The sequence below is a fragment of the Ixodes scapularis genome, unplaced genomic scaffold (genome assembly GCF_016920785.2).
Source record: "Ixodes scapularis isolate PalLabHiFi unplaced genomic scaffold, ASM1692078v2 PGA_scaffold0__279_contigs__length_252992795, whole genome shotgun sequence".
Lineage (NCBI taxonomy): Eukaryota > Metazoa > Arthropoda > Arachnida > Ixodida > Ixodidae > Ixodes > Ixodes scapularis.
The window spans coordinates 164,414,342-164,426,790 of record NW_024609835.1 but is presented as its reverse complement, the minus strand read 5'-3'; the positions used below and the strand labels follow the sequence as shown (position 1 = coordinate 164,426,790).

Here is a 12,449-nt window from a genome sequence, read left to right as displayed (position 1 = left end):
TCTGGCCATTTAGTCTATTTGACATCAGATCTATCATGTGAGCCCAAAGTCTTTTTTGGAATATCCCGTGACACCCGGTACGTGTTCCGCACTGCCGAACAGCGAACAAAAAAGCACGTTTCGACAGACTCAACAGCTGGCGTATTTTCGAGTATTGTCCTTCCGCATCGTTCTCAAGCAGCTGTGTGAACTTCGTGCAGTCGAATTTATTTATGATAATAAAAATAGATTTAATTACTGACTGAAGGTTTGAAAACATAAATGAAGGGCCGATCTAAAGGTATACATCGTAAGAAAATGCACCCGCAAATTATCTGGAAAGTGCTCTGCAAATCTTCTCTGGCGTTTTTATCCTCGATAGGCTCAAAGTAATTTGGGAGATCCTTTTATAACTATTTGTTCCTGACACACATAATTTCTCAAACGTATAAAAATTTGTTATTGCCTTTTTTTTTTTGTGATGAGTAATTTTATGTGTCTGCGGGCAGGACAAAAACTAAGTAGACACAGGGACGCGTGAACGAACCATGAATATTAGGCAAGCAGACCGTCAGAAAGTGATCAATTAAGTAGCTGCCATGTTTGAGAAGACCATGAAATACTATTTTGTTATACCATTTAACAAAAAATCATCAATTAACGAGGGTGATGCTTATTTGGAAATTAAATTGACCGGCATCTTGTCAAGAGCAAACGTCAACAGCCACGCTATGCCAGTTTATCCTGCATAAGAAACATGTTCGCTTGGGTACGCGCTAATTTAGGCCAGGTTCGATTTTAGTAAAAAAAGGCTGGTATAAATTAGAGTGATCAAATTTTATCACTCCTTGCTTTGTGATTTTTCGTCTGCATCACGGTGCTGAGTGTAAACAATGTTGGGTGCGAAAACAAGTGTTGTGATTGCCGCTCAGTGTTTCAATAGAAGGTAGACTTAAAGGGCCTGCACTCAAACATTCGTGATATTCTCAAAATAGTATGGCCTCTAGCTAAGTTGCGTCGTCATCATATACAGGGTGCGGTCGTAAGGACTAACCCATTTGGCACGCCTTGCAAGATTTGAATTCAGCCTTTCCATTCAGGTAAAATATATATGACTGAGGTCAACAAATCAATGTTGAGTCGTATAAACACGACGTTTTGTACGTTAACCTAAATTTCAATTTACTGTTGCGTCGAAATTAAAATAACGCACATTTTTGGTACCTGAAAATGAAAGTGCATTGTACGAACGATACGCAAGCTGTATAGTTAATCGTTTCACGGCGGAAATGGTGCCAGTTGCCAAAACAACGCGCAAACTATATTTTCAATGTAGCGGTTCAAACCGGTTCGAACCGTTCTTTTTGCTCCCCGCAACTGAACCGGAACTGAACCGAAAGCCGTGAACCCGAACCGAACCGTTAAACGATTTCGGTTCGACGCAGTGGTCTGGAATGCCGCCCGTATTTGTTGCCAGTTCCAAGCTGCGGAGGAAAGGAGGCAAAGATTAGCGTTCTTTTTGTTCCCTTTCGTGCCCCCTGTCGGCCACCGAAATCAGCAGATTCGCGTGAAGCTGGTCGATAGGCGCTCAGGGGAGGTCTTGTCCCGAGTCTCCTCCGGTTCGATGTCTTGGTCGCTAGGCGGTGCTCGCTGGCTCGCGCTGCAGCGATACCCCCCCTTCCTTGGCCGCTGATGGCTTAGCTTGGGGGAGTTTTTTTGCACCTCGCCGCTTAGATCTTTTGTTCTCTGGAAGCGGTTGATGTTTAGTCTTTCCTATATTATATATATATATATTTTAGCCGTCCGGCCCTTCTCACTGCTATTTTGTGCTTGTTCCTTTTTTCTACTTAATTTTAATGTAACGATTTCTGAATTTTTTTTTTTTTTTTTGGGGGGGGGGGGGGGCGTTAGGGTTTAATTTTTATTTGTTCTTCACTGCGTTTCTTTTTTTTTTTTTTTTTTAAGGTTTGTTTTAGCCTTGTTTTTAAAGAAAAGTTGGAAGGCTTCCAAAGCACGTGCATCCCGCGGCACTTTCGACTGCTCGCTCGCTCCCTCCCGCCCTCCATCTCGCTGGTCGACCGACCGGCCACCTCGGCAACTTTGTTCGAACCTTTTTTTTCTCTCTTTCCTTCCTTTACTTTATTTTACTTTTAGGAGGTAGCTCGCGTTCTTAGCTTCTTTCGGGAGATATCGCGCTTTCTTTTTTTTCTTTTTTTTTCGGTGTTTTTTCTTCTCGGTTGCGGTACGTGCGGCGGCGGGCCGCTCGCTCGCGATCGGTGCCCAGTGCACGCACGCACGACACATTGCTGCACGCACCGACGCACGCACTGAGGGCCCGAACCAACACGCGTTGGAGGTCCCACTTCTCCTCTTTTCCTTCTATCCATCGCTCCCGATATCTTTCTTTTTCTTGTCTTTTCCTCCTCTCGGTCTCATCGGAGGTCCTTGCTGTTGGTCGCCGTAATTTATTTTGTCTTTCGAAACCCAGCGTCCGTTCGGGAGGAGAATGAAGAGAATTCCTTTTTTTCCCCCCCCTGTTTGCTGGTGTATATATATATTTCTTTTTTTCCCTTTTTCGCTCGCGTTCGTTTTATTTTTGTTGTGTGCATGCGTGTGCACGTGTTTTCGATCTTCTTTGATGTTGTCCACCCAGCTCGCGTTCGCCTGTCCGTCGAGGTCTTCGATTGCACCTTTATTTTATTTTTTATTTTGTTTTTCCTTTACCTTTTTTTTGTCATGCTATTTTTTTTTCGTTCTGTCGTTTGTTTAAAGCTGAAAGAGACGAAGTTCTTATCTCTGGTTTGGGTCTTTCCCAACTCGCTCTCTTTAGCGATCCACCGATCCACACATTTTTTACTTCTAATTTTTTCTTTGCTTTCCTTTTTTTGGTCCCCCCCCCCCCCCCTTCCCTCTCCTTCTTCCACCTAATCTGTGATTTTTTTTTTTTCTTGTCGAATTTCGGGAAAAGGAGCTTCGTTCGACTTCCCAGATCGATCGTGTGACGGGGATAGTGACGAAATTGCACGTTTGTTTCTCTTTACTTCGCAGCTCACGTGCGCTTGCGCCTTAGTTTTTTGAGTGAGCTGGCTGCCATGCCCAAACTTTCTAAACGTGTCGCAGGCTCGCGATTCTTTCTTTCTTTCCTGGGCTTAACGTTGTGGTTGAGTTTTTTTAGCGGCTCTTTGCTGTCTGAGAATGCGCGAATGCGATTGTTGATGGCTGTATGCACGGTTCATCCGTTAGCGGGAGTCAATTCAAGTGTCTCGTCGTGTGGGTACTGATCCGAATAAACTAACGAACAGAAATGAGTGCACGCCAAAACGCTTAACCACCAAAAACAACCTTTCTAAAAAATAAAAAAAAAATTTAAAAAACAACGTTTGGTGCGTATGCGAGCTTGTGTAAGTTCTTCCAACATTGAACGTTCGTAGCATTTATATGCAGCTAATAAAACATTTCTGTTTGCATGTCTAAGATGCCTTCTAAGAAGGCCTACCTTCTATAAGCCTTGGCGCTTATGTAATCCACATGACTATTGCAGCGTAGGGCATTAGCTAAAATAGCTCCTGAATACTTAAATCCTTCTACTTAAGTTCAACGCCGGCTATAGAATAGCGGAAGTCTAATGGTGAATTCCACTGCTAGATCTGGAGCGCCTTCCAAACTCTGCACTGTTAGAAAAACGCCTGTCAAAATATGGGACACATACATGCTAACCTTGTTGCCACAATATGTACTGTATTACCGGACTACAGAACATGTTCCATACTTCTTTAGTACGGGACATGTTGTTGCTGTATGGGCAGCCACAACAAGTTCCATACACCATCATCACGGAACAAGTACTGTATGCTACAGGAAATGTACCATCGTGGCACACAGTAGCACATGTTCTGTTGCAAGCCATGCCAGGACATGTACCATTTTTACGAAGTACATTACATGTTCCAATGCGTCCAAAACGACACAGGTTACATTTCTTGTACGTACGGAAAAAGTTCAGTCTTGGTTGTGATAGTACTCGCCCCATTTTATGTTACTGCCGCTATTCCTGAGTACATCCGGGCTTTGTATGTCACATGCCAAGCTCCTCCTTAAAAAAGTTGATATGCGACATGCAAAACAGGGATGTCCTGGCAGTTTGCAGGCGCAACTTGATGCACGTCTTTGCAACATAAAATTACCTGCAATGCGCAAATGTTCCCCAAACTTGTATGTATGGAAAATTTGAACTGTCGTATCTAATGCGAGCACTATCCTGAAAACAAAACAATGAATCTGTGACATATATACTCAATAGAACAGCCAGGAATGCCATGAGAAAGTGTTCACATGCTACGTCAAGTTTAGAGAGCATTGTACATGTAGTGACGGGGATAAAGGCAGATAAACATTTGTAAAAAAATCGTTATCAAACTAAGTTCACGCTTGGTCCTTTTGGTACCAACCCATAGCAACGGACCCATTGCAAAGAAGACTGAACAGTTTGCTGCTTCAAAAATATTTACATTTATTTTTCTTTTAAATGACTAGAGCAGATACACAATAAAAAAAACACAGTTCATGCCGCAAATATTTTGGGGGGCAGCTCAGCCATAAAAAAAATATCAAAGTGAGCAGTCTCCTAAACAAATGTGACCAAAAATTATGCTGACATGCTACATCTCGAAAAGAGCCATCTTGGCCTATACAACAAATTGTAATATTAACAATAGAAAAGAAAGATTAATATAAACAAGCACCGAAGTTTCTTTCCACTTCTTTTGGAACTTCGAGAACTCTTGGAGGGCTCCCTGCGCCTTCAGATGCACCAGAGCAACTTTTCTTGACGACTGCCGGGACCCCTCCTGCGGGTTCATTGCCACAAGTCGCCTGAAAAAAAAAAAGATAACATAAATAATGGGTGGGATTTCTTAGAGGAGGAAGTATAACAGAAGCTAAGGCATTGTCTATCGGTTAGCAATCCAATCTGTACAAATTCTAAACCTCGTCTATAGCATACTTTCAAGCCGAGACACGCCCTTAATTTGGACAGTCCGTGCACACACCATGAGCCTCCAAGTCTGATCCTTGCATCAAGACGAATTGTGATTGTACACACACACAAAAAAAAACGATTCAGCTTACAGGCACCAGTTCTCAGTAATAACTGGACACATTTCGGATCTTGTGTCAGCACACAACGCTAAAACATTCTACAACCCGAGACGGAGGCTACAAAGAAGGACGAACACATCCGTCTCAGTTGAAACGTATGTCTTCGGAGCCTCCATCTCGGTTTGTAGAATGTCATATTAACCAGCTCGCCTGTCTAGTAAAGTTGGACCCAACGATACTTCGGTTAAAAAAAGGAATTCACAGTACCAGTAAATGCAATATTACAAAAAAAACTTGCCTGAAGTGCTTAAGCAGAATATTCTGGTTAGTATTAGAGGGAGGTTATCATTTGAGCCCGTTCTCGTTTCGCCCTTCTCACTTGGCCCTTCTCAAAACAACCATTCTCAAAAAGATCTTCTCTCTTGGACCTGGCGTATTTGGTCCTTTCCCGTTTCGTCCTTCGCATTTCAACCCTCCTCATTTGAGTCCGTTCTCGTTTCGCCCTTTTCACCTGGCCCTTTTCAAAACAGCCATTCTCAAAAATATCTCGCTTTGACCCGTCGCACTTGACTCGTTCTAAACGAAAATCGCTTTTTTGGGGGGGGTTATATTAATAAGTACATTGATATATTTTGTGCGTGCCTGTGTGTGTGTGCCACGCTGCAGGTATACTCTCTCTGCCAAGGATTTTAGCAGTGCGTCGAGATCGTCGTGAAAAGCTACTAGCTGACAATAAAACAGACCAAGTATTTATCGCAGCCAGATCATATTCCGAAATGTCACGTTTTTTGGGGTCTCTCGACCTGGGACAATGCCACCACTTCTATATTGCAGTGTTTCTCAAATGGGGTCCGCGAAGCCATGTCTCATCAGTCAAGCACGGCAATATTAGTTGTCTTTCTTCACGTCGTTAAGAAACGTTCCAATTTTTGGGTGAGTACTCTCGTGTGTGTGTCAATGAGATAAGTCTACTTCACACTAGCAATTAGTTATATCCATTTATTAAATCATTATCATGATAGCCTATACCTTTCTATTCCCCTCACCCCGAGCGGGGTCCTCCATCATCTCCGCCTTTCTACAAGGGGTCCGCGAAACATCAATGGTTGAGAACCACTGCTAATATGTATGCTATTTCTGTTCAAACAAAGTTTCCAAACTAAATGTTCATCGCTTTTTTTTTTTCGTTTGCTTAGAGGAAGGGAAGGACGCGTCATTGTACGATTCTCAGTGCGCACCTCTACACATAACATATACCTAATGGTATGTTGGGGGCCCAAGCAAGGAAAGACTCATCAACAAAGCCGCGAAGGCATAACAACGTTAGAAGCATGCCGAGGTAATGCCATTCGGTCGTAGGGCGAACGGGCAAAATGAGAATGGGCCCAGTTGCGAAAAACACGATTCGGATCTTATGAGAAGGTTCAAACGAGAAGGACCAAATGAGAATAGGGCGAAATGTGCAAGGTTCAAATGCGAATGGGACGTGTTGAGATACACCCATTATTAGAATGCTGAACATTCATGTCTTTTGGTTCATATTACTTATTCTAACTGATAAGCATAGCCCGGTCACAGGTATATTCCTGTGCCATTGCAGAACAAGGGCTCATGTATTTGAAGCCGATCGATACTAAGGCGGATTAAAATATAAGTTGCATGCTCCGTAGGATGCACAAGTTCTAGTATTGGTTCTATATGACAATGTATCTGAATACCAGATTCATACTGATTCTTTCATTAGATTGCAACATAATAATATGAATTACAGAGAAACGGTCCTCCCAAGCAGGTCACGCAGTTACTGCAGCACATCCAATTAATGTGAGCAACGAATATTTTCAAGCGAATTGTGAATAAGGGTGTCTAGAAAGCAGCACGATAACATCAGGCCTTTGCCTTTCTTAGTTAGAAGTTTCAACAAAAACATGGTACAACATGTTCTAGGTTGCTGTTGAACGTGCCAAACAAATACAAATGCTAACGCTAATATGCTGCTCTACAAAACATATTTCTTTCCGAATTGCTGCCGAAAGTTAGACACTTTGTTTAAGGTAATTGACAATGCCTCAGCGAAAGTGTGACCAAGCTGAATGAAACCCTTAATATCTACATGGGAATACTGCAATACGTTTGATGAATCGTTATGCGTCTGCTACACCGAGCGTTTTTGTTTTTTTTTGTTACAGTTTTGTCAAAAAAAAAAAAAAACATGAAAGCTACACTTATCCGATTTGTGCGAGTGAGTTATACGCCAGTGGGCATTTGGGGGTGGTTAATCTTCGCGATAAGTCGGCTAATTAATTAAAATTCGTTAATTAACTTTTTAATTACTGAAAATAGTCATATGGTTCCAATTAGAAATTTGCTGAGCGTCGTCCAAAACCCCTAAATCAGTAATTTTTAGAAAGACTTTGAGCGCGTGAAAAGAGCAACAGTGCGCTGAAGTTACTACTCGTGGAGCAGGTACAAGGCTGGGGCTAAATAAGAGACAGAAAAATCGCACAGGCGCCTTACCGCGACAGCTAGCTTTGTATGTGCTCCACGAGTTGTAACTTAAATGCACTACTACGCTTCTCACGGGCTGAAAGTCTTTCTAAAAATGACTGATTTAGTGGTTTTCGATAACGCTCAGCAAGTTTCTAATTGGAACCATATGTCTATTTTCACTAATTAAAAAGAAAAGTTATTTAACAAATTTTAATTAATTAGCCGACTAATCGCAAAGATTAGGCACCCACATAATGTCCCCATCGGCGTATAACTCACTCGCAGAAACCGAATAAGTGTAGCTTTCAAATCTGTAAGAATAAAAAAAAACGCCCTGTATATGTACAGTACTCAACAAAGGAACACGCTACTGTATTACCTCTGGAGATTACATCAATCCATGACGTAGCGCACAAAATTGTTGCATTAAGCAACATGTTATAGTTGTCGTTCGGCCACCGACAAGTTAGCACTTTTATGAGGTAATGAACAGTTGGTGTGTTCCTATAAGTTTCGGAAACATTGCACATTGCCAAATGAAAAGAGAATTTGAACTTTTTTGACTTGTACCATAATATATAATGTAAACGAAATATGTTTCGAGGGCTCAATATTTCCCGATTGAGGTCAAAGTTGAAGTTTTGAAATAATTTGCGGGTTCTAATTTTCACGATGCGGTGGGATCTCAATATAGTTTCCAATGTGTTTATATTTTACCAGAATTGTTCGCGGGACCTTTTTTTTTTTCAAATTGTAGGCGATTTGCGAAAATTAGGTTCTTGCGAAAAATAAGTCGATTACAGTCTTCGAAATTTCTAATTTTGAGCCAAATTGGCTTTGCCGGAAATACGTTGAAGAGCACACCATCATTCAAAAGTATGCCAAACTGCTTAGGATGTTGGCAAGGACACGATAACAGATTAGCTACATACTTTATTGCTAACGGCCTATTATGTCATTAACGCTGTCAAAAAGTATTTAGCAGTTATCGCTGCTTCCCAGACAAAAAAATCGCCTATTTATTTCTTCATGAAATGCAATATCCACTAGACAATTCTACCACCTGAAGGAATTAGAACTGTCCATACGATACATTTTTCCAAAGCAAATTCACAGCGCACATTTTCATAACTGAAAGACACATCTATAGTTACCTCTAAACGAACTTCAACGCAACTAGCAGCTCAGCAGGGTACTTTAGGTATGTGGCGTACATCAGCTCCATGGCAGAGAGGAAGCTGACTCCTTCGAAGCACCTGGTGCCATCCAGTGGCAGTCGAAGATGCTTCTGCCTGAAAAAAAGTCGATTTTTTAGTCATAAAGGAACGCTGAACCGAACGTTTATGATTTTAACTGTGTTTGAGAGCATTAATACCTAGGACTTCGGGAGTTATAATTGTTTTCAAACATGGCACACCTTTTCAGTTTTTATCTGGGGAGGAGATTCTCAGTTTCTTCCGGTTAACATATATATCCACAAGTTTTATCGCTTTATTCCGTTGATATATACAGTATTTTCCTTTAATTCACAAGGAGAAATCGCACTCCGTTGAGGTGAATGAACTTGATGAGTGATATGAAAACAAGTCAAATCCCATCCTCAAAAAAAAAAAAAAAGTGAACTTGACATTTAAAATTCAATTACAATTCACGAGCATGCTCCTGAATGTGTGAGGCTGCATGCATAATGCGCGACTCTGGTCGCATATTCACGAGCAAGCTCGTGAATCGCGAGGTTGGTTAGGTCATGATGGGGCGAAAATATTTGTTTGGTGGGCTCTGCAGTAATTTGTATTGGCAGAGCGAAGCTCTGCCACTATGGCCAGGATTCGGGTCGTCCAATAAAAGAGCATCAACGCGCGTCGTGCGTACAGCCACTTCCGGTTGAGCTGCACGACGTCGTGCATGTAGCATTACTCTACATAAAAAGGGTGTCCTCAGGCCATAAGCGGGAGTTCACTCTGAGCATGCGCAGCGTTCAGAGAGCTCCGATGTGGCATCCAGTGAATACCACCTATTACAATAAAGGTTTCAACTCGACCGGGGTAATTTCGAAGTAAATTCGTTTATCAGAAGCTCAAGTTATTTAGGAAATATCAGTCCTGAAAAAATGGCATTAATTTAGTACGCAAAACGCCCGGAGCATCCGCGGCACGCACACGAGTATTACCACGACGATGATTGATTACTGGCTCAGCGCGGATAAGTTTACTGGGCGACTCAAAATATCGCACGATAATGCGTTACTATTCCTAAGATGCAAAAGCCTGCACTATTTCTCTGCATCAAGCAGGTGCCGCCCTTATTTCACCGCATATTTAGCAAGCTGCCAAGATCGCTCACACGGTCGAGTAGCAGAGGAACGCAGTGCTCCATTATGCTTTCAGACGCATTTAAAAAAAGAAAGTTAAAAACAAGCTCTGTTTCTCAAACGCTGTATTGAGAATATATTACGCTTTCGACCTTATGAAAATACTTCGTTCCTTAAAACATAACTGATCAATGTTCACGCCTTCTAATCCAATCTTCCCTCATCCTCCAATTGCCCCATCCCCCTCCCCGATCAAGCGCTAAACTTTGAACCATGTGAGGTTGAACTTGGCGGCGAAACAAGTTTAATTCGACGCGCTGAAGCACGCATGTTGACAGCGGCTTGGCATAATAATGCGGGAGTACTGCGAAAACTGTGCCCTCCTAGTGCCCAACTACTAAGTAGGAATAATGAATGCTTGGAGTTGGGCTAGTTGGTTTGACATTGATGGTATGCCGCGCTGCGTAGTTACGCGTAAAAAAACTGGAGAAATGAAGTTAATGCAGAAGGACAGACAAAAACATGCATGGATCGGCGCAGACTAACAAATGTTTAATTTCTTTCTCTTTTTTCTCCCCCGACCCGTATTTCCAAAATTGCGGCTAAGAAAACGAATGGTTGATGTCTTGAATTTGTTGGCTTCTGAACTTGATGGTGTTTGCTGTAGCTGTCTCTTTGATATACGAACTGGATGGTGTTTTTTTTGTAGCGTTTACCTGGGGCCTGATGTTTGCTCCGACAAGTTTGGTATCTTATTGAGTAGATCTATTTCTTCTTGTCGCAAAGCTAGTGACAGCTCACTGACGCACGCTCCGTGTCTACCCGAGGCCATGTGAAAAGCCTCGATTATTTCACGCTTTGTTCTGTCCTTTGATCTGGCCAAGATGGAAGTAGTGTCAAGGAGAGCTTTGCAGTTGCATTTTGAACAATGCGCTGCAAGGTTGCCAGGTGCTTGCAGTTGTCCGCATGCATGGTTGTGCTCCCTTAGTCTCTCGTTAAGGCATCTCCCAGTCTGCCCGACGTAGGATCTTCCACACGACAGTGGTATTTTGTATACCACACCTTCGACACATTCAACAAATTTGCTCCTGTGTTTCACTTGACACAGTGCCTTGCTGTTAGTCTCGTCCACTTCATTGTTGACCCTCCTGCATAATCCTTTGAGCCTGAAAGGGGCAGATAGTGACACTCTGACTTCGTACCTTGCGGCGATGTTTTTTATCCTGTGTGAAAAATTGTGAATATATATGCAGTACCACCTGTACATGGCAAAAGAAAATAGAGAACTACAGGGGTTTTTCCAGAAAAATGAAGTCAGGAAGTGCTTTAGATATGTAGACGATTTTTTGGTGTGTTTTCCAATACACAAACAGACAAGGTACGTTCAAAGACCATGGAGAAGTTTCGAGAAGCGCACAGAGGACTGGATTTTACTTTTGAGTTACCTGAGAAAAGCAGCCTTCAGTTCTTGGACATCCACATGACTTGATTACAGACACACATGCTGGATGTACAAAACTAGAAGAAAAAAACAAATTCTGCCGTATGACTCTGGACACACAAAGTTAGTAAAGAGGAGTGTTGCCTCAGGATGCATGTGGCGAGCAATTCAAAAATCGTGTCACCACAAAGTCTCAGAAAGTTTACAGAGGCAGACAAGCAGACTACACGCAAGCGATTATCCTTAACCCATACTGGTAGCTGTCGCAGAAAAATGTATTTCCACACTCACAGGAAAGTGCAAAACCAAGGAGAAGATCTTGGACAAAAGACCAATGGTGGTACTGCCATATATACACAATTGTTCACACAGGATAAAAAACATCGCCGCAAGGTACGAAGTCAGAGTGTCACTATCTGCCCCTTTCAGGCTCAAAGGATTATGCAGGAGGGTCAACAATGAAGTGGACGAGACTAACAGCAAGGCACTGTGTCAAGTGAAACACAGGAGCAAATTTGTTGAATGTGTCGAAGGTGTGGTATACAAAATACCACTGTCGTGTGGAAGATCCTACGTCGGGCAGACTGGGAGATGCCTTAACGAGAGACTAAGGGAGCACAACCATGCATGCGGACAACTGCAAGCACCTGGCAACCTTGCAGCGCATTGTTCAAAATGCAACTGCAAAGCTCTCCTTGACACTACTTCCATCTTGGCCAGATCAAAGGACAGAACAAAGCGTGAAATAATCGAGGCTTTTCACATGGCCTCGCGGGTAGACACGGAGCGTGCGTCAGTGAGCTGTCACTAGCTTTGCGACAAGAAGAAATAGATCTACTCAATAAGATACCAAACTTGTCGGAGCAAACATCAGGCCCCAGGTAAACGCTACAAAAAACACACCATCCAGTTCGTATATCAAAGAGGCAGCTACAGCAAACACCATCAAGTTCAGAAGCCAACAAATTCAAGACATCAACCATTCGTTTTCTTAGCCGCAATTTTGGAAGTACGGGTCGGGGGAGAAAGAAGAGAAAGAAATTAAACAGTTGTTAGTCTGCGCCAATTCATGCATGTTTTTGTCTGTCCTTCTGCATTAACTTCATTTCTCCAGTTTTTTTCCGCGTAACT

At 42.4% G+C, this 12,449-nt stretch overlaps 1 protein-coding gene across 2 annotated transcripts in view; it reads left to right on the top strand.

Annotated features, from left to right (window-relative positions):
* Positions 1–12,449, top strand: part of LOC8051444 (zinc finger protein 865) — a 124,642-nt gene that overhangs the window by 30,551 nt on the left and 81,642 nt on the right. The window lies entirely within an intron of this gene.